At 38.6% G+C, this 23,499-nt stretch overlaps 1 protein-coding gene across 1 annotated transcript in view; it reads left to right on the forward strand.

Annotated features, from left to right (window-relative positions):
- Window positions 1-14,066: 14,066 nt before the first annotated feature.
- The window catches only part of atp8b1 (ATPase phospholipid transporting 8B1), a 34,106-nt gene continuing 24,673 nt past the window's right edge, over window positions 14,067-23,499 (forward strand). Inside the window, exon 1 of the mRNA XM_017492476.3 lies at window positions 14,067-14,420. The gene's annotated coding sequence lies outside the window, so the exon portion shown is untranslated. The remainder of the gene's footprint in view (window positions 14,421-23,499) is intronic.

The following is a 23,499-nucleotide window of genomic DNA, read 5'->3' on the forward strand; positions in this document are numbered from 1 at the left end:
CGACGTAAGATTTTTTTTTTTTTTCCCCACAACAGAAGCAATCGAGTTTTTGAGCCAAGCCAGAGCGGAGCATTCTTGAATTGTCCGTCCCGACCTCAAAACACCGGACAATGAGAAGACACATTGCTCAAATGCCTCTGGTTAGAGGGCTTGAACGGTGTCATTACCACAGAGGTTCATTGCTGAGGAAATTGTCTGTTTCGGAATGCATCAGTAAATTAAAGGGTCGTCACTGATCTCTTTTGAACAGTATCACTGCGGGCTGTCATCATGACATTTCCTCTCCGGGGAGACTGACCAGTTTTGTCTGTAACCTTTTATAGGTGTTCTGCTCTGCAACCCATGCGTCAGGCTGTATCATAAACCATTTAAAGTGCAGGTTCTCTATATAAGCAACAAAACACTCTGAGGGCCGTTGTTATAGAAAAATAATCACTGATGGGAAGCAGAGTTACCGGAAGTGTTTTATTCCTCATACTGTACATCACTGCAATTTGTCAACAATTACAATTTTCTTATTTACATGTTGTACTTTCTAGCGATTTATAGTTACATTCAATGTTGTAGAACGCCTGTGAAGCAAAGCTAGTTCCTGCTTTCACTTACTTTATAGCAGCAACAGTTGTTTCCTCACCAGAAACTGGAAAGTGCAAAGTTCTAGGTCCAGAAGACTTTTGCATGGTGGAAAACTTAGAATACAGTACTGTTTGTTACAAAGTTCTGACACTGGAGACTCCTTACATCGCCGTGTCAATGATTATACGTCTTATCACTGGATATTTTGAATCCGATTATAGTCAGATCACGCTTGGAATCCATTTTTTCCGTTTTGCTTTTAAACTTCCTCCTTACTTTTCCTAAACTTTAAACTGCTTGAATCTTCTCTCATTGATGTCAGAGTGTATGTTGCAGCTCTGCCATCAGTCCATCCCCTTTCTTCTTTCTTTGGCTTCCTGTAACAAAAAGCCCCGTTTTCTGTCAGAGTTGAAACTAAAAGCTTCCTTATGCTGCATTGTTTTATATCCGATGTTGGTTTAGACCACCGTGTGCCAAGATATACAACTTTCATAACCGATCTCATATTGCTCTTGGCAGATCGAGACGTAGGCCATGGCATTAATTAGAGTCATCCTCAATGTTGATGCAAATGAATGCTAATTAAGATGAATGGGCCCTGGAATGATATACTTTTTTTTTTTCCAGAGGACTGATATTATCCTAAGGTTTTATCTGATAAGGACATGAAAGAGAGAACATGAGGACAGGAACTTGGCACGTTGCCATTAGATAAGAGCTATAATTGATTACTTTGTTAGAGTTAACAATGATTGCTTAAAGAAAACCAAAATGTTCTGAAATAGATCGAATCAAAAAACAATTCAGCAGCACTTTCATGCCATTCACCTTGTTCACCTTACAATTTAAACCCAAATGACTGAACTTTTTCAGTGTTCTTCCAGTGTTCCCGGGATAGGCTCCGTATTTCCCGGTGCATAAACTTTCATAAAGCAATGCCAGAGGATTTATTTACTTGTGTTAAAGCTCACGTGGAGTCATCAGGGATCGTCTGCTTGAGACTGGTTGTCATTTTTATCCTTATCTTTGCTGCTTATTAGTTTTTACAAGCAGCACATCCATGAAGCTTTGAGACATCTTCTATAAAGTACATCCATGTCATCTTACCTTTGCGGAAATTTGTTTACTTCATGCAGGAGCATGAAATTAGATGTTCCTAGGCTGAATAATGCGTTGAAATGCACTACAAAGCGCAATTCCTATACAGCATCGCTTAGTTAACGAGTCCGTAGGCCTGTGCGAGCTGAATGAACGATTTTCATGTCCTAAAGTAAAATGCTAGTCAAATCCACCTTTACAACATTGTATGCATTCTACAAAATCACTTGGTATTTGTTTATTTATTAAACCCACATGTCAGCTAAATAAATAGGATACATAAATCACTTCGGCGAACAATCGAGCAATCGTCTCTCCTCTCTTTACCGAAAATGCAAAGTCATACCTCAAGCGTCACCTCACAAATTTTGACTTAAGCCTATTATAAATCCTCCAGCATTGTTTTATAAAGGTTTTTAAGAATCCTTGTGATTATAAAGGCTCTGGAAATTATTATGTCAAGCCAGAACTATTCAACTTCAAATACTTATAAGCCACGTGGTGATTTTGGTGTAAAATCAGTTACATAGAGCCTACTCAGTGGCATGTAAGAAACATATGCCTAACATTGCCGTATTTTCGCTAACAAATACAACATTACAATTACAAGATTTTGGTTTATTCAGTGCTTCTGTATGTATTATGTATGTATGTATCCCAGTATAGCTACCTACGGTATACTATTAATAGTACAGAGAAATTATAATACGATAGCATCCATTACATAGACTCAGGAAAACATATTACGCTGACTTAAAGGCCTATTAAACAGCACCACAATCCAATACCGTGTAATGAGAAACGGGGAAAAGAGTGAAGTAGAAAGATTCAGTAATAGTCATTAGTAGCTTACTAATATGCCAATAATTGTACTATAAAATGGGGAATAACAGCCACATGATGATGGTTCATGAAAACACAAGACATAGTCTAAACCCAAACTAGCTCTGGGATGTTTTCTCTGTGGTTGTGGACCCAAAACTCCTTCACTCCTTTTTTAAATACAGTAATAAAGTGTTCGTATCTGCATTTCTAATGATGCCTCTAGGAATATTTTAGCACCACCCAGTGGAAGAACATGCATGTGCCATTAAATCTTTACGCTTCACCTTTAACCTTTCTACAAGTTGAAAGGTCAGGTCAGTGTTGAGGAAAGTCTTGTTATGCTTGCTTTCAGTAAAATTCCTGTCTGTTAATGAGTGAGTGCTGATTTTGGGTCTGGCACTGATCTGGTGTGGCATTGGAAGGCACCACAACGACGGGCCACAACAAAGCCTAATAAACCAGCAAGCGAGTGACGACTTTCCCCCACGGAATCACTTATAACCACTAAACAGCCGCTGAAGCACACAGGCAGGCTGTTGGCTTTAATTACTGACAGATTTGCCTTTGAACTAAAAGCGTTAAACCATCACTGCTCGCTCTGGTGGAAGAGGAACCACAGTCAGTCTGACGCATCTCAAATGACCAAAATAAACGGTTTAAGAAGGGGTGAAAAATGAATAGCTCAGTTTTCTTGCCCCCCCAGAAGCTCAGGTTTACAGAGTAGACGTCAGGGCTAAAATCTACTATCTAATATCTATATATTTACAACGATACATAGATAAAGGCAGATAGGAAGCTACATTCAATTGTTGACATTTTTAAAAAGTGTTTCCCCTGAATACCATACTCAATGAGCAGGAAAGTCGTAACTCTTTCGTAACATACAGTTCTGTCACCTGTCCTTGTGTGTTGTTTGTTGTTTGACTGGACAGTGTGCTTAGTCTATCTGCTTTTATTTTCTCATCCAAAGTCATTTTGGTGGAAAAGGACGATCAAGTAAATAATCTACCTTGTTCGCTATCATCACAACATGACAAGTTATGAATGTGTCTGAAAATATCAGCCATAATTGACAATAAAAATAAGGAGCATCTCGCTCTGTGTAATCACGAATCTACAGTCTGGGCTAGAAAGAAATCAGCCTAAACCACGACGCTTCTTTCTTCTTTTTACCATTCTGTGTGTTTTCCTTATGACCATTGGTGGTGCTGTTGCACTCAGTTCCACAAAAACAAACAAACAAACAAAAACAACCCAATGTAACCCACATTTGTTAAGAGCAAATGATCTAATATGGATGACAAAACTCTTTGGACACATCTACTATACTTAACGTGTACTTCATCTCAGAGACTCAAAAGCGAAGGCAACCCTTTAAGTGTATCGGAAGCCTGAGTTTATTTTAGGGTGATAAACCTGAGAAGCGTAAACTCCCCACACACAATTCAACACCTCTGTGCAATTTCACTTCCAAATGAAGTTTGCTTTGCTTTATGGTTTTATTATAGGTGTGAATTACGACACGTCAACAGAATAAAACTCATGGGATGCAGCAAATCACTTCTCTCACTCTAGCTTTATCTCTCACACACAGGCCTTTCACTGTTCCAGGTTTATAAGTAAGGAATAAAAACACTTCAGGACTTCGGGCGGTTATAGGAAAATAATCAACGAAAAGGTCGTGTGATGAAGCGGGGTTACTGTTAACAACCCGAAGTTGACTATTTACAGACATCCTGAAGTGTTTTATTCCACTTATACCACAGGAACCTGCCAATGATTACAATTGAAAATAAAATTATTAATGAACGTCATACTTTTTAAAATTTGTTCACCATTCCAAAGCATTGACACTGGAGACTCCTTCCATAAATGGTACATTTTTTAAAACTTCAGCATATCAGTGATTGTACTGTATTGTATTTTCTTTGTAAACATGTAGGCTTGGATTATGTGGAGAGCCATACAAATCCCCGTATATTGGCTGTTACTATAGAGATACGTTCTGACCAATCAGATTAGAGCATTCAATGTTGGTAGAAAAGCTGATAAAATGGCCGTTACATCTGCTGTACTATCTGGGAATTAAACACGCTGCACAAACACACTACAGCATTGTGAAATAAATGACCCGAAAAGAAGTTCCATGATTGAAATTGAAACACTTTTCCTTTGAGTTTAATTTGCACCATATGATCTATAGTAATAGTCAGTTTGAGCAGAAGTGCTCGATGGGGACAGTGGTAGCTCAGTAGTTAAAGTTACAGTCAGGGACATTGATGGAAATTCACCGAAGCTAGCTGTTTTGAAACTCAAACTCCAAACAAATGTAACCTCGCCCTTCAGCAAGTTAATCCTTAACGTCCGATGCTAATGCAAGAAATTGAGCGTTCTTGACTGGCAGAAATGTAGAGATGCTTCCTTACCTTTAATCCTGATGAACTGGTTGGATGTTTGTGCTCCACATGAATTGTTATTTTGATAGATACAGAGTCTGGGTCACCAAATTAGATCAGATAAATATTTTAAAGATGGAAGGAGATTCTTTCCAAACATTGCAAAAAAAAAATAAAAATCACTGAACACCTTTAAGGTTCTGCGTATGCGAGAAAAAGGTTATAAGTTCAAATCTCAAGACGGTTGAGCATGTTGTCCACTAATCGTTGACGGTTGGCGGTTCGATTCCTGGCCCATGTGACTCCACATGCCGAAGTGTCCTCGGGCAAGACACTGAACCCCAAGTTGCTCCCAATGGCAAGCTAGCACCTTGCATGGCATCTCCGCTACCATTGGTGTGTATGTGGGTGAATGAGACACAGTGTAAAGTGCTTTGTAGAACCGATAAAGTTAAAAAAGCACTTTATAAGCGCAGACTGTTTACCATTTGTTTGGCTCTTAAGCACAATCTCTTCACTCTAAACTGCTTATTTATATATTTCCTGCCTCAGTGCTTGTAAGTCAGTGCATGCCATTTTTACATTCATACATCATATATTTTTTTTTTCATTTTTAATTTTTAATCTCTTTCTTTTATGTTAAATTGTATTACATTTGACAGCAAAGGGGAAACCCCCCCCCCCCCCCCCGCTGCAGTCCGTATTTTCTATCCCAAGTGCATGTGTTTAAAGCTGGTTGCCTGGACTATATTCAACAAAAAAATGTCCCTGATGCTTCTACTCAAGAAAGACCTGACATCCTTGGAGCTGGGATCTACATACAGACGATTTACACACACTGATTGGGGTGCGTGCGTAACCCATCTCTGAATATGAGGAACTTTCCCTGCGTAGATATTGACATGACGTGTGGTCTTAACTCCGAATGCGGCTCAAATGGATGAAAATGGTTTCCCTGAACAATATGGAAACATCAAATATTTATCGTATTTGTACTCTTTTATCAAATGCGGATGTTCTGTATTTTTCACAGCTATGTTTTCGATTGGACTGTTACAAATGCAGAGATGATGAAACTTCTGAAGAAAAGCACTTGCCACTGTAATTGTGCTGAAGATTCCACATTGCCAGGAAGTGTTTCCTGTTTAGATATCTGGATTTCAAGATATTTGACTTGGAATTAAAAGGAAAACGTGTAGGAAACTTAGGACGTTGACATTCATAACTGATAGGGTTTCCTCTGTGTTTACATTTCCTTATAACACTGCTAGAATGTAAAAAATCTAGATTATATTTGTTTTCATTTGTACATTTCACACGAAGCTTATATCTTTCCTTGGAAGTTTTACTGGCATATAGATAAAAATCAAATCATCTGGGAGGCACTGTGAGATAAGTCGGACTATCTCCGACTTTTACGAGACATTTTGCAAATGCAAGCTTGCTTTACATACTGTATATATACTGTGTGTTTTAATAGTTTAATATTGTATTCAAATAAAACATATCTGTATGTTTAAGCTCACAATATCATACATGGTATTCATTTTCAGTCCTGTACATAAATGGGGCCAGTAATTCTGTACAACATTCATTAGTGTATCCCAGAATACTTTTCTGTCCCGTATCTTTATACAGAACATGTACATGTATATATAGAAACATGTAACTGTGGCTGTAATAGTGTGCGTGCAAACCTCTTTGTTGACCTTGATATGTGCAGGCATGCTGATTGGAGATAGTGGATGATGTACAATTTGTTTTGTGCATAAAATGCATCCTTGCTAAAAAATTGTGCTGCTGTCAGCCTTTTTTTTTTTTTTTTGAAAGCAGTAGAGGGGATGTGAGGCTCCTCCATCTGATAAAAATGCAAGCCAGACTCCTCAAGCAGTCTCACCACTACGAATGAGATTCGGGTAAACATGCTCAGGCTGTAACATGAAAGAGCCCTGGGGTGATGAGTCACTCACTCACCCCCTTTTTCTCTCTCGCTATTATCCCCCTCCCGTGAACCACTGACCACAAGAAAGGTAAGGGGAGGATGGGGGTCTTTCTAGGACACAGTTTTTTAAAGAAAAAACATGCTAGCCTAGGATGTAGCTGATAGTGCGGTGTGTGTTTTTTCTCACATATATGCTGCCATGACACAAAGAAAAAAAATCTCATGGTCTTGATCATATCACGTTGGCTGAACAAAACGCTTAATGGGATGACAAAAAGACGGTCGTTAATTTAAAGCTCGACACCACGTTTATTACCCTGTCCACAGAGCAATAATTAAGAGCGGGACGGCAGCTGTGAGTCAGGCAAGGTGACCTCCAGCTGTGTCGAGTTCATGTAGACACTTCCTACATGCATCACAGAATTTATCACAGGTCAGGAATCGTGCATTCACCTGGAAAGACTCAACGTGGTGTACTGTGGGATATGTAAAAAGAAACATGGCTGAAATCAAGAGGTAAGAATACATACCACTGATATGCTGCAAATTTAGGGGCATACTATAAAAGGAAAATAATCAACGACAGGGTGGTGTGATGAAGCAGAGTTTCTGTTACCACCAGAAGTGGATTATTTTCCAGTAGTTGCACAAATAGTTCTATCCCTCTTATCCATGCATCCATTTTCTATACCGCTTATCCTACAGGGTCGAGGGGAACTTGGAGCCTATCCCAGGGAGCATGGGGCACAAGGTGGGGGACACCCTGGACGGGGTGTCAATCCATCGCAGGGCATTCACATTCACATACCTATTCATACACTTGGACATGCCAATCAGCCTACCATGCATGTCTTTGGACTGGAGGAGGAAACCGGAGTACCCGGAGGGAACCCCCGCAGTATGCAGCAAACGCACACATACAGGGCCGCGGCAGAAATCGAACCCCCAACCCTGGAGGTGTGAGGCGAACGTGATAACCATTAAGCCACCGTGCGCCCACTATTCCTCTTGAACCAGTATCAATTTGCCAACTAGTCCATTAAAAAAAAATTATTCATGTTGTTCTTTTTTTATGCATTTATAGTTACTTTTAATGCTGTGGAACATCCATGGAACAAGTGAGTTGAGCTATAATGCTGCAAAGCGCAAACTGCTCCCAAGGAGGAAAACTTACTGACTGTTACAAAGCACTGACACTGAAGACTCCTTCCATACATGTTAAAGAAATAATGTATCTCATCATGTTATTTGTTTATTTTTGTTAAATAACACATTTTCTAAAATGAGATATGATAAAAAAATTTTAGGCTTAGAGCACAGTGATATACATATATATATATACATACAGTATCTGTATGAGTATGAGTACACCCCTCACATTTTGGTAAATATTTGATTCTATCTTTTCATGTGACAACACTGAAGAAATGACACTTTGCTACAATGTAAAGTAGTGAGTGTACAGCTTGTGTAACCATGTAAATTTGCTGTCCCCTCAAAATAACTCAACACACAGCCATTAATGTCTAAACCCTGGCAACAAAAGTTAGTACACCCCTAATTGAAAATGTCCAAATTGGGCCCAAAGTGTCAATATTTTGTGTGACCACCGTTATTTTCCAGCACTGCCTTAACCCTCTTGGGCATGGAGTTCACCAGAGCTTCACAGGTTGCCACTGGAGTCCTCTTCCACTCCTCCATGACGACATCACGGGGCTGGTGGATGTTAGAGACCTTGTGCTCCTCCACCTTCCGTTTGAGGATGCCCCACAGATGCTCAATAGCTTTTAGGTCTGGAGACATGCTTGGCCAGTCCATCACCTTCACCCTCAGCTTCTTTAGCAAGGCAGTGGTCGTCTTGGAGGTGTGTTTGGGGTCGTTATCATGCTGGAATACTGCCCTGCGGCCCAGTCTCCGAAGGGAGGGAATCATGCTCTGCTTCAGTATGTCACAGTACATGTTGGCTTTCATGGTTCCCTCAATGAATTGTAGCTCCCCAGTGCCGGCAGCACTCATGCAGCCCCAGACCATGACACTCCCACCACCATGCTTGACTGTAGGCAAGACACACTTGTCTTTGTACTCCTCACCTGGTTGCCGTTAAGTTTATCTTGGTCTCCTCAGACCACAGGACATGGTTCCAGTAATCCGTGTCCTTAGTCTGCTTGTCTTCAGCAAATTGTTTGCGGGCTTTCTTGTGCATCATCTTTAGAAGAGGCTTCCTTCAGGGACAACAGCCATGCAGACCAATTTGATGCAGTGTGCGGCGTATGGTCTGAGCACTGACAGACTGAACTCCCACCCCTTCAACCTCTGCAGCAATGCTGGCAGCACTCATACGTCTATTTCCCAAAGACAACCTCTGGATATGACGCTGAGCATGTGCACTCAACTTCTTTGGTCGTTGTTCTGAGTGGAACCTGTCCTGTTAAACCGCTGTATGGCCTTGGCCACCGTGCTGCAGCTTAGTGTCAGGGTCTTGGCAATCTTCTTATAGCCTAGGCCATCTTTATGAAGAGCAACAATTCTTTTTTTCAGATCCTTAGAGAGTTCTTTGCCATGAGGTGCCATGTTGAACTTCCAGTGACCAGTATGAGGGAGTGTGAGAGCGATGACACCAAATTTAACACACCGGCTCCCCATTCACACCTGAGACCTTGTAACACTAACAAGTCACATGACACCAGGGAGGGAAAATGGATAATTGGGCCCAATTTACATTTTCACTTAGGGGTGTACTCACTTTTATTGCCAGCGGTTTAGACATTAATGGCTGTGTGTTGAGTTATTTTGAGGGGACAGCAAATTTACACTGTTACACAAGCTGTACACTCACTACTTTACATTGTAGCAAAGTGTCATTTCTTCAGTGTTGTCACATGAAAAGATATAATCAAATATTTACAAAAATGTGAGGGGTGTACTCACTTTTGTCAGATACTGTATATATCCCTATGATTTGAACTAATTTTCTATCAAAGCCTCCGTTATAGAAAATTAATCAACACCTTCTGACCAATCAGAATCAAGAACTCGACAATGTGATGGTACACGGATGCTTAAAAAACACAGATGTAACATCAGCTGCAATTGAATTTGGTGTATAGTTGTGACAGAAATTGATATAATTCACTTTAGTGCCTTTTAGTTCCAAAAGAAATAATAATTTGTGAATGAAACTGAACCACGCACTTCAGACAGTTAAAAGAACTCCATCTACAGTCAGGGGCGAGTAATAATTTTGGTTAAATATAACTTATCCCATACGTACTGCATTTCTCTTTGCTTATTTACCATGACTTGGCATATTCTCCTCCAGTTTTGTCTGGATTACGTCATTTTAAAAGGTTTTTTCTTTTTTATCTCTTCTGGACCCGTCATGTACCAAATGTCAAAATGTTGTTATGTTCCTGCTTCTACAACAGCGAGCAAACAAGCAAAGAATGGAAACGGAAAATCGAGCAAATACAGTGTTAGAGATCTGGTGAGCTAAAAGATCTAGTGTTTAGGAATTCTGTTTAATAGTAGGAGTATATTGCAAGGTTTTTCTTGCTTGGAATTTTCTAAAATATACTGTGAGCGTTGGTATTCGTTTTCCCTCACAGGAGAAGTGTCTATAGAGCCATGGTATTCTACTTGTGAAAATAAGATGACTAGATGACAAGCCTTCCCCTCAGCTTGAGTTAGCTAGTCTGTCTTGCTCAAGGCGCATTTCAATATATATTATTATTTATATTATTATATATTATATTATTTATTTTATAATAAATGAATAAAAGACCCCATTATGGAGACCTTACAGAGCATTTATCCGGTCTAAAGGAAACAGGACCATACACAGTGCAAAACATGCTCTGAATCACTAACTTTTATCCGGGAATAGAGTGTGAATCACTGCAATCTGAGTTCGTTTGAGGACCCCCAAGCGCTGCTTTGCCACACACTGAGCGGATGCTGTCAGGACCCTGGAAAACCACAGGATCTTTTTGGGCATAGACAATGTTGTGAGACAATTTTGCCTTTCTCAGTCTATAGGATTTCACTGAATGTAGGTTTAGCATGAGGTGTCCAAAAATACCTCATGATGTGCTGTCAAAATATAAAGAAACCCACATCATCATGGCTTTAATCACAGAGGCCCCTATATGATGTGCTGATCATTTACAGCTTTACTTCTGGCTGTAACAAAGTGCTGACACTGTAGACTCCTTCCATAAATGCTATATAAACATCTCCTCATAGAAAACGTCACAATATCAACAATTATATGCCATACAAAATGTGGTATTACATGCCATACCACATTTGTTACAAAATATTGGTAAGGTAACTCAAGTCATGTTAATAGGCTTACATACTGGCACCCACCAATCAACCACTAGAAACATTCATTCAGCCATATTGTTTATTCTGGAATTATTTGTATGTATGTATAGTGACCCATGAAGGTGTAAATACATCATATAATATGTCGTTCAACAAGTTAAGACAACCTTAGCATATCCCATTGTTAGTGCAGTTTTAACTTGAACAAGCTTGTCTACAGGCTCCTCATTATACAGTAATGCCATTAGTTAGCATTTCTGGAAGTATATTACCACGAATGATACAATCTACAAAGAAACTTTCAGTAGATCTGAACGTTTCTTTGTAGATTGGATCATTCCTGGTTTGACTCAAAGCTTTAAATACTCTGTGACTAATGCACACTAGAGTAATATCACTTGCTCCTTCATTTTTTGTTTTGTATAGACCACAGTGTGTATCAATAGCATGTTAAGAGAATCTTCGCCTAGATTTGACAGAAACATTTACAAGCAGTTCGTGCTTATAAATTAGTTATATCACATTGTCCATCTGTCATCTGCTAGCCCTGACACAAGTTTTTTTTGCATTTTTTTTGCAACAACATGACTTAAACGAACCCAGAATTCTTTTTTTTTTACTCCAACCACTTCTAACAATGCCACAAACAATCATCGTCTCCATTTTAATAAGGGTAATTATGCTTTATCCAGGCCAAAACATCAATGATGTAATGTAGCAGAGACACGCACCATATCGGCCACACAACAAGAATCGGAGTTAGACAAATTATATACACACACACACACACACACACACACACACACACACACACACACACACACACACACATATATATATATATATATATATATATATATATATATATATATATATATATATATATATATATATATATGAACAAGTATGAACTTTAGAGAGTAAGGTGGATGTTCATGTAGAAGTGCAGGAATGTAAATGACAGATGTGAGGGCGCCATCTTGTGATGTAAAGTCTAAAACAGATCTTTGTCCTCTGTTCGAGAAACAAGACTTAGGTTAGAGATGGATTCATAGATATAGACTGAGTTAAGCCTATAATTATTGACACCCTTCAATCTCAGAATTATTGGCACCCTTAAAAAATTGAGTGTATGATATCAACATTACACACAATAGTTCAATAAATTAAAAAAACAAACAAAACAAGCTAACATACAAACAAACAAGCAAGAAATGCCACAAAGTTTTTTTTTTCTAATTTTATCATGGGGAGAAAAACATAATAAAAATGTTCTTTCATAAAAATTACTCTAATAAATAGCTTACTTCTTTTAAAATTGTATTATTTTACCAGGAGGAGTCAGTTCTAGCACTTCCTGAAAGAATTACACAACCACTGAATTTCACCTAGCATCACTGGAATAGTGTGCTGTGGTCAGATGAGACCAAATGTTCGGCGAAATAATGGAAAGAAAATCCTCTGAAACTACTGTTGGTATTGGATCAGTGATGCTTGGTGCTTGTTTTGCAGCCAGTGGTAAAGATTAATAGCAGTATGCATTTCATATGGTACATGGACATTTTAGGCCAAACACCTCTGCCAGGAGGTTAATATTTGGCCTTGAACAGATGAACCCAAACATACAGACAGATGACAAATTAACGGAAAAACCAGGGGCTCTGTGCTAAATGCTGCGTTTATTGATTAAGATGTAAATGATGTAAATCAGATGCTCTGACCTTCACACTCATGACATCTCAACCCAATCGAACACCTATGGGAGATTTTGGAGTGACATGTTAGAAGTTGGAGGCAGAAGAGAGCAGCTTTCAGCTTGTACTTACACTCTTACAAAAATAAATCTAGAAACCTACGTTTGTTAGGTTTGTACATCTGGAGGCACTATTAAATGGTTCCATGAACCATGTCTCTTTCCGAACCTTTAGAGTGAAAAACCTTGAGGAATCATGTTCATTTGGATTTTTTTTTTTACATTTTCAATTTTGAAAACATGAACGTCATCCAAAGACACACCTGTGCAGAATATATGCAAATACTCCAAAAGTGAAAGTAATCTCTTTCAGCCTTTTACTTCACAATTATTCTTCTGTTTAAAATATTCTAGCCCATTTAGGTGTATACGTGAAAGTTTTAATTGTTAGCCTGGCTTTTAATTTAATATCATTATTGGATTTGTTTTCAGGATATCATGGTGTGCTTCAGGGGTTTCCTCCAGGTACTCTGGTTTCCTCCATCAGTCCAAAGACATACCTTGTAGGCTGATTGGCATTTCAAAAATTGTCCATAGTGTGTGAATAGGTGTGTGAATGTGTGTGCGATTGTGCCCTGTGATGGCTTAGCACCCCAGCCAGGCCAGGGTGTCCCCTGCCTGGGTGGTATGGAAAACAAATGAATGGATGGATGGATGGATAATAATAAGTTATACGTGTTATCTATTATTTACACACAGAGGAAACAGAATTGTTTAACTAACACCCACACCCACACATACATTATATATATTTATATATATAAAATGGATAAAAGTATGACATGGTCATTAACAAATAAATAATAATTTAATAGTCAATTTAATAGTCAGCAAATTGCTGAGGTATAAGGGGAATAACACTTGTACTGTTACTGAAAAAGAATCAACTTTCGCTTCATCACACCGAATATTTTCCTATAAAACCACGCGCTCAATTGTTCAATCAGAGATGATGGTCCAAGAAAACAACTCTGGCAACCCTATAAAGTTATACCTGCGTACGTGGCCGTAATCTTTATAAAAGACGCACAGCCGCTTACTACTACTACAGCTACTTCTACCGTAATTACATACAATTACAAACAGACCTGCTGTATTCACCGAACTGTGCCACACCTTCTCACCTGCCCGGTCACGTGGCCGGGTTCCTTTTACTCCGCGAGATAGTTTTTGAGCCGCTCTCGTGATGTGACGTGTCTCAAGAAGTAGGAACTACTACATTCCCAGAACTGTGTAAACTGCCCACGTCGATAGTTTAGCCCGCCTCTTTCAAAAAGAAAAAGAAAAAGAAAGAAAGAAAGAAAGAAAAACACGTCTCGTCCAGCCAGTTTTTCAAGTTTGCGCCGAGTCCCCGGTAGATACACAGAGAGAGAGACACACACACACACACACACACAGGGAGGGAGAGCAGTCGGTTTGAAACGAACGGACGCTGTGGACAGCATGAACCATTAATCACCGAATTTTTGGTCTACGGACGTTAAAATAATTCGTTTGAGAAAAGGTAAGCTTTGAGAAAAGTTTTCTCATTTTAAATGTTCTATTTATCTTTTTGTTTTTATTGTCGTATATGCGCGCGAGGACGGAAATGAATCCAGTGCAGCACCTTTCAGGTGTGTCTTTGTCAGGTAAGCTAGCTCAGGATAGCATCTCTTCTCCCTCAGCGGCGTTGCCTGAAAAGTAAAAGAATTTCCCATTTCTATCCATTTGGAGACGATAATTTGTAGTTACAGAATTCTAACTTTAATTCTAATCATGTGTACGAGACCGTAAGTCCGTTTTGGGTTTCTGAATTCAATGGAAATGGTTTGTTTTAGGTGTCTCGGTCTGTGAATGAATCTGACAGGAACATAAAACCCAGCTGACATTTACGACACACACACACTGTATCTCAGGGGAAAAAATATTTCTGGACTTTCTAAACACTACTGTAAGAAATTATACTTGTAAACTTTTTAAGTAGTCTAGTAATGAGTTTCTGCGCACCATGTGAAGGAATGAATAGACTGGCTTAAGTCCCACACTTGTGTTTATATTAGTTACACATCCATTTGGACCAAATTTATTAGGCAGTACATTTTATAACCTAAATCTATTGCATATATCTCAGTAATGTAGGTTAAAAATAAAATAAGTTTTCAAAAAGTTTAAGCTTTTGAAAATTTTTTTTTTTGCAAAAATGAATCTGAAAGCAGTCAAAATAATTTGTGTTAATTACTTGACAAAAGGGTTGGAAGCCATTGCCTGAAGTAATGTATTAAAGGTATGTGTTGCATAAAGCACCCATTTCACCAACACACACAGTTTCGCTCTCATTTACATTTACGTCTCTTCGTCCACCTCATGCACGTCATGTAACTCTGTATAAGTCTGGATGAAGGAATATGACCAAACGGTGTTGAAAAAGAAATATACATTGACTATGTTTACATGGACAGCAGTAATCTAATTATGGACCTTATTTTGAATAAGACAATATTCTGATTAAGGTGTTTACATGAGTCGCTTTTAGAATACTTCTTTCATGTCCCGGTTTTACATGCTATAGAACATAGATCGATTAATGGTACCCATCATTACGTCCCCATGCCACGCCGTCCGACGTTCCCTCCAGAATTTCACATATCGACATACAGTTCGTCTTCATTATGGTACCGTATACAGTTTTTGTGTGTTTCTTTTTTAATTTTACGAAAGCTTCAGGTGCAGTTAATTATTTGTCATGCTATACGTGCAAATAGAGGACTGCTTGAAGCCGTGGGCTGTGTCCCAAACTGCGTACTTTCCTACTATATAGTAGCCAAAATATGTGTATTTCACCTACTATATAAAAGATAAGTACGTGGTTTGGGACACAGCTGTGCTCTCTTGTTTGCCGTCAAATGGTTGAGCGCTGCCGTTTGTGTACGTGTCCTGTCGCAGAATGCGGTGAAAACTCTCACATGACGTTAATAGTGTGATTAAGGTGTGTACATGTCTATAATCCCCTTAGATAGTGCGACTAAAACAGGAATACTCCACATGTCTTAATTCGATTTGTGTTTACTTTGAGTATGACTTTAATCGGATTAAGGTAATAAAAAATGGCTGACATGGTAGTTTCTTAATCAGGGTATCGTCTTAATCAGGTTAATATCGGATTATTGTCGTCCATGTAAACATACTGAGTGACTCATGTTTTGTATTTCGACCCGTTTTTGTGATGTCAGATGTTTGTTCACCTTTTTGTCACTATTACAAATCGGCACTCCAAATACTTGCCCTCGACAAACAGTCAGCAAGTCGTTTGTCAACATTCGGATGTTTTCTTGTCACGGCACATCTTTATTTTCTCTCAGTATCTTACACGACTTTTGGTTGGAATTCTTTTTTCCACGTACCTGCATCTTCCTGACTCTGAAAAGATCGCGTCACGCTTTCACGCTAACTAATCCAGCTATCGAAAGCCGACGTGTGTAGTGCTGTGGGCGATAGCGTTCGGAACGAGTCGTGCACATTTTAGTTAGAGCAGCAACGTGCCTCGTGGCAGATCACAGTGAAGCCCGTTTTGTTTAAATATACATACTAAATAAAAACTTTTGTTTTGCAATTCAATAAGCTCAGTTGTTGAATGAGAGGCAAACTTGTTTCCCCACACTTCTTCCCCTAATACTTACCAGGAAAATGTTTGGGGGTTTGCTCATGCCATGCAAATTGTATTTGCATTTGGCCTGATCTGAAAGAAAATAATGGGTACCTTCATAAGAACAGTTTTGTTAAATTAAAAATAAATAAATAAATAAATAAGAGGTCTTCCGTAAGGTGTATTCGGTATACTCTGATCCCTTCGGGTGATATCTGTTGCGAATTGGAACGCAAACACTTGGGATTGTTGTACCCCTATTGTGCACTTTACTCCCAATTATCACATGTTTAGTCTGCCTGGTCGGCGGCCATGTTTGAGCCCCACCCTCGTCTCTGGTTTCAGCCCTGCCCGGGCCCTTTCAATCTTTAATGGAGCATGGTGAACAGGAAGAGACACACACGCATGTCATGAGCTTGTGCAGTAGTCAATAAGTTATCTTTGATGCTTTTAAAAAGAATAAATAAAATCTTAGACATCGTTTATAATTCCTTCTTGAAAGGCCACATATCATGCAAACCTTTAAACGCAAGGTCGGACCCCTTTCAGTTTGTGTTCATCCGATTTCAAAGCGCATGTTCACTTGCGTTTTGTGTGTGTGTGTGTGTGTGGGAAAAGTGGTCTACATTCTAAGCCAGACCTGTCAGAACTTGTAAAGAGTTTTACAAGAGTGTCATACATGTAAGTGCTGTATTTATGAACGCCTCCCATGACCTTTACAGGAGAGCTGAGTCAAGGGAGTCAAATACATGTGTAAACTGAAAACAAACAAGTGTAGAGTTGCACAGTTTCGCCTGAAACCCAAAATCACGGAGGGAACATAGCAGGTAAACTTTTCAGTTTCGAACGATTTGAATTATGTTGCCTGAAATGGTACATTCTACCAAAGTCCATTGTGTGTCATTCTTGAGCGTATGTAAAGTTTACCTGTCGTCTTACATGGACAATAAAAGCCGTTCCTGATTCTAAAATGCTTTTCGAATGTTGTCCAGGTCCTGATTTTCTATTTTGTCGGAGTCTCGAAGGTGTTGATTAGTTTGCTATAACAGCAGCTCCAGATAGTAGTTTTAAGATGCTGTCATTTCTATAGTAACAGCTAATTCACAGGGACTTGAACAGGATAATAGGAGAAGAACGTGTAATTGATGATCTGGTGAGCAATTGTGGAAGGAGTCTCCAGTGTCGGTGCTTTTTAACAGGCAGGGGTGCAGTAGAAGCTGTGACTTCTGTGAATCTGGTTTGGGAAGGACGTTTATAACTGCTATAATGTAAGTGATAAGTTGTTCTGCGGACATTTCACAACTTTTAAACGTAACTGTAAATGGATTAAAAGGATGACGTGTCGTTCTTTAATTAGTGAAAATTGTTTTAATAAATTCAATTGTTTGCTCACGACTGTTTTCATGTAACAGCGCTATAACATGTCGTGTGTGTTTTACTTCGTATAGTGATTTTCTCCAACGTGCTTTCTTCTTAGTAGATATTAGTAATATTCAAATATCACATAATATATATAAATACTTATTTTGCACTGTCTCAAAAGTGTTTCTATGAAAAATTAATTTTTTTTTTGTATAGCTTTCTACTACTCTATAACTGTAGTATGAAAAAATGTTGTGCATATTTTGGTATAATGTAGATTATGTATGTTTGTAGCCTTAATACACTTGCATCCAGGTGGAAAGGTGACTAAATGAGTTCTGTGGTTCCTTCTGGTGTTGTAAGTAAGTTTGAGTTTATTTTGCTCAACACCGTCCCGCTGTTGATGTGTTTCTGCTTGACAGGAGATCATTTGCTTGCTAAAGCAGATTCACCTCCTAGAAAATACAGCCCATATTTCTGTGTTTGTTTTTGATGGTTTCATGATGGGCCATACAAGGGGGGAAAAAAAGCTGATTTGCCTGTTTGCTCATGGTTCAATCCTAATATATGTCCTTGACAGTTATGAAAAGCAGGAGTGGAACTCCTGGGTGAGAGCACGATAAATATTATGCCAATGTTTTTTATACAGCTGATTGATGAATGGAGATTTAATCTTGGTGCCCGGTGTGTGTTTGCTCATGTGTTGCGTAACTGTGTGGCTCTTTTGTGGCTATTGTGAGTCCCTTTATGGATTATCCGTTTGTATTGTGAGCTGCAGGAAACAGAGAATCACTGACGTACGTCACTGAGATGTAACGTTATGTGACGCTTGTGTATGAAGACATTTTGTTATTATCATCACTCAGCTCCATCATGGAGGAAGATCACAATCAGAGAGGATTGTTGTTTCTTTTCCCTCTCCCATCATTCCCTTCTTGTTTTTGTCTGTCTGTCTTTCTTTCTTTCTTTCTTTCTTTCTTTCTTTCTTTCTTCCTCAAAAGTGGTGAAGAAAGCCTTGTTTGTTTTGAGCTTTTTTGTTTGTTTTTCTAATATTTTTGTTTTTTATATTGTTCCTGTGTTTTTTATTTTGTTCTTCACTCATGTCATTTCTTTCTTCAAAAAAAGAAAGAAGAAAGACTTGATGGGTTGGTTGGGTTTGTTTCTTTGTTTATGTATGTATTTATTTATTTTTCAAGTATTTTTGTTTTTTTATTGTTCCTTTGGTTTCTTTCACTCATTTAATTTCTTTCTTAATTTGTCTTTCTTGCTTACTTTTTTCTAATCTCTTTGGGGTTTTTTTTTCTTCCAACATTCCCTTCCTTTTTTTGTCATCTTTCTTTTTTTATTCCATTTTCTTGCTTGCTTTCTTCCTTTTTCTCGCTTTTTTCTTGCTGTCTTGCTTTCTTTCTTCCTTTCTTACTATCCTGGTTTCTTTCTAATCTTTTTCTCTTTCTTTCTTGCTAGCCTGGTTTCTTTCTTTCTTTCTTTCATGCTGCAATGAGGTAATATCAGGAAAGTAAAACCATATCAGTTAAACGACTTGTTATAAGGAGAAACAGTGCAGTTATTGAATGCCTGACAGCACAGAGAAGTGATACAATGTATCATGCTGGTTGTACATTGTGGCATCGGTATCGTGTCATCATGTAATTTGTGGTCAATCTGCGGTGAACAAGTGGCCGTGTTGCTACATCATGTTAGTTAACCAGTGACCTGCGTGTCTCTTTTTCTTAGTAAAATGCTCTTTTTTTCCTGTGGACATCACATCCAAATAGCTTCAAGTCATCTGGTCAAGACGTCCCGATTTGAATTTCCTGACTCATGAAGCAAATGTGTGGAGATTTGCATCAGTCCACTGAATAGCAAATTAGATTGTCACAGGGGTTTTTAAATAAGAGCTGACAAGTGATTGTAAAGAAAGAGGGGAATTGATGTTCTGTAGAAACTAAAAATGGTCATTTCAGTGTAAAACTCTTTTATCTATATGCACGTTTTATACCTCAATGTTCCCGAACACAATTATTTAAATCATTTAAAAATTAGTTTATATGGAATAATATATTGTTTGTTAAATACCCAATAAACAGTTCAAATGGCCTAGGAACATTAGTCTACAGTAGTGTTGCATTTTAAAAAAACAACTGGTTTAAATAAAAATAAATTATAATACATCTGTATTTATTTATTTATTTATTTATTAGATTATTTAAAATTTTAACACTGAAAAAAATGAATCAATGAATCTGCTCCAAAGCTTAGTTTGATAGCTTAGTTTTGATTGCCTGGTATTGGTACTCCAAAGCTTTAGGTTTGACTCTTGGTTGTCAATACCAGGAATCAATGAATCAACTCCAAAGCATTGGATTTGACTCTTAGTTTTAGTTGCCTGGAATCAGTGAATCGACTCCGTAGTTTTGGGCTTGACTGTTAGTTTGAAATACCAGGAATCAGTGACTTGACTCCAAAGCTTTGGGTCTTTGTGAATGAGCTGGTACTATAGAAACGATAACATATTAGGACTGATTTAAATTATAGCTGGAACTCCAGTCAGAGCTTCTGTTATAGAAACACCTTTCAGTCAGATTGGAGAAATCAACATCGCTGTGGTAATAATAATAATTATAATACAAAAGCTGGTAGGTGATTGCTAGTACTTTTCCTCTCCATACCTCTGTAACACTGGACATGAGGGGGAACCAGCTAAGCCTGTCTGTGCTTGATGAAGCATAGAGATGGCACATAAGAATGGGGCTTTATGCCCATCTACCCCCTTGTGGGTTTCTGTTTCAGAGCAGGAGCTTAGTGTCATTCATGCTCTCTCTCTCTCACGCTCTCTCTCTCTCTCTCTCTCTTTTTTTTTTTTTTTTTTTTGGCCCCCCCACTGGTTCCTATACCACTACACCAGGAGTGTGAGTGAACTGGGTTTGCTCACCCCCGCTGGCCTTAGGCTGTGTGGTCAGCTTCTGCAGAGTCACTCAGCCTTGACGGGGTTGAGTTTTCTTCTTATAACAGTAGGAGTTGTGGGGTGATATGTATTTAAAAAAATCACTATAAATATAAATGGCATATAATATATATATATATATATATATATATAATATATCTCACTGTGACAGATTTATAACTGTAGAGCTGGAGCTATAACTGAGCTTTAAATATGAATTCCAAATTAAAGTGAAATAACATGGAAAAACAAGTGGAAGTCATATTTTTATTTATCCACAGAACATTTGCGTGAGTTGAGTATGGAAAGTGTAGGCAGGCAGAAGCAGAACAATTTCCCTTTTCATTGAGGAGAAGTCAAAGTAAAGGCCAATATCCAGTGACTGAACAGTCATGTTGAATTATTTTGGCTTGTGATGTGACGTAGTGCATGCAGCTACTTTATCACCCCTCGATTGATGCAGCAGTGCTTTAGTCTGTCCAGCTCACTCTGCCCAAACCTCCAGAGCTTCCATGCTAATAGCATCGTCAACACCATCACGCTCGTCATCTCGTAGATCGCTAACTAGGTGAGCCTAGTCTCTTGGTGCAACCGCTTCATATCATTGGAACTTCAGCGTTTGGACCAACGTCTAACTACCTTTGTTTGATTTCTCATTAATATGATGTTAAACGTTGCTGGAATATGGTCGGTGAGAAAAGAAACTTTTGGTTTTAGGAGCCAACAGTGTATCCTGACTGGTTTTAAACGCCATCGTAATTGCGCTAGCAACAATTCCCTGTATGTGTACTTTTGCACCTACTTAGAAGTGAGCATAGTATAAACAGCTTTTATTAATGCAGAGTGCTACAGAATATTATTAAGGGATTGAGACAGGTGTATGAGTGGAGAATAATGATGATTTCTGGGTGTGGTGTTTTGTCGGAATCTGAAACCCGCTCCTGTTAATACTATCCACTTTCATTAAGACGTCTCTCTCGCGCGCACACACGCACACAGCTGAAGAATGTTAAATACTTCAGCTGTCATTTCTTCTTAAATAAGCATGTCCTTTTGACTTGGGTTGGATGCTTCTTGACATTTTTCCAGTTGCTTTATTTGAAATGCACACCATCAAGCAGAACGAGTTGAACGAAGGAAAGGGCAAATAGTTCTGTGAAGGTTGCGTACAGTCATTTTAAGATTGGAGACTATGTAGCCCTGCTGAAAAAAACAACAGGAACCATCACGGAAATTCTAATGGTTAAATAAATTTAATAATGGTTTAATAAATTAAAAACAAAAGCCATGGGCAGTGTGGCTTAGTGGTTAAGACTCTGGGTTACTGATTGGAAGGTCAGGGGTTCAAGCCGCAGCACTGCCAAGCTGCCACTGTTGGGCCCTTGAGCAAGGCCCTTAACCCTCTCTGCTCCAGGGGCGCCATATCATGGCTTCCTGACAGGCTGGGGTATGCGAAGAAAACAATTTCACTGTGCTCTACTGTATATGTGACCAATAAAGACTCATTATTACAGTTTCCATTAAAATCAGTATTCCCAATCAATCAATATATAACCAAAATTCCCATTATAGCCATTAAAACAAAATTCTATGGTTTTTATTGTTTTGAAGGGGGGGTTCAGCAGGAAGGTCACTTTCAACTGCTTGAAAGCCAAATTATAACATTATAAATATGCAAAAAAAACTTGTACTGATTTATGAGTATGATCAAGAGTGCTTTTGCTATCCTGTTTTTCTTTATAATGACTTCTCATGTGTTTTTCAGCTCTGGTGTTTTTTCTTCATTTGCGTTGTTCAATGCACCAGAGTTAGCTTGCATTGCATACCTTTCTATAAAAGTGGTTCATCCAAACTATTCCCGTACCTGGCTGTCTAAGTGATCAAAACATATTTAACATGTTGATTAGTTATGGAAAGCTGACCAATCAGACAATTCAGATCTTTATACAGATTGTGTTTGCATACCTGCCCTGTCTTGTCCATGTGTGACCATTTAACCCAGTTCCAGTCAGAGTTTTGTGGCTAGATGAAAGAAAAGGCTCTTAATCGGTTGCCACGGAGTCTGATTGTAGGATGTGGACCCCAAAAAGCAATCTGGCCGAAGTCTCTATACTCAATACATTTACTGTTTCTCATTAGATGTCGTCTTATTGCCTGAAATTGTCTTCATAAAAGTGAAATAACTAAATGTTGACGATGAAAGTTGTGATGTTCTTAGGTCTTTGCCATGATATTCAGAGAACAGACCTTTCTTGCATAATTGTTTTTAGCACTTAGTCATCTGAACCTGTTTTGTGTGTGTGGGTGGGTGGGTGTTTGGAAGCATTTCCTTCTCTGGGTGTGGTGTTATCACTGTTTCGAATTCTCACCACTGCTAATACACGTACTCCACTATAGACCAGAATTACATTACATAAACACCACAAACAAGTTTTGCACAAATAATAATCATTAATTATTGTCATTGTTAATTATTAATGATTAGCTTGACAATAATGTGCTTACTTTACATAAAAGATCTGTAATAGGATTGTCACTTTCAGTAGTAAAGAGCCATAATATGTCAAAATGCTAAATGAATAAAAGCCCCTCCCCCCTCCCCCAAAGAGATTTATAAGGGTATAAATAAGACAGGTTCCACCTGCACTCCCTAAG

This window comes from Ictalurus punctatus, chromosome 18 (assembly GCF_001660625.3).
Source record: "Ictalurus punctatus breed USDA103 chromosome 18, Coco_2.0, whole genome shotgun sequence".
Lineage (NCBI taxonomy): Eukaryota > Metazoa > Chordata > Actinopteri > Siluriformes > Ictaluridae > Ictalurus > Ictalurus punctatus.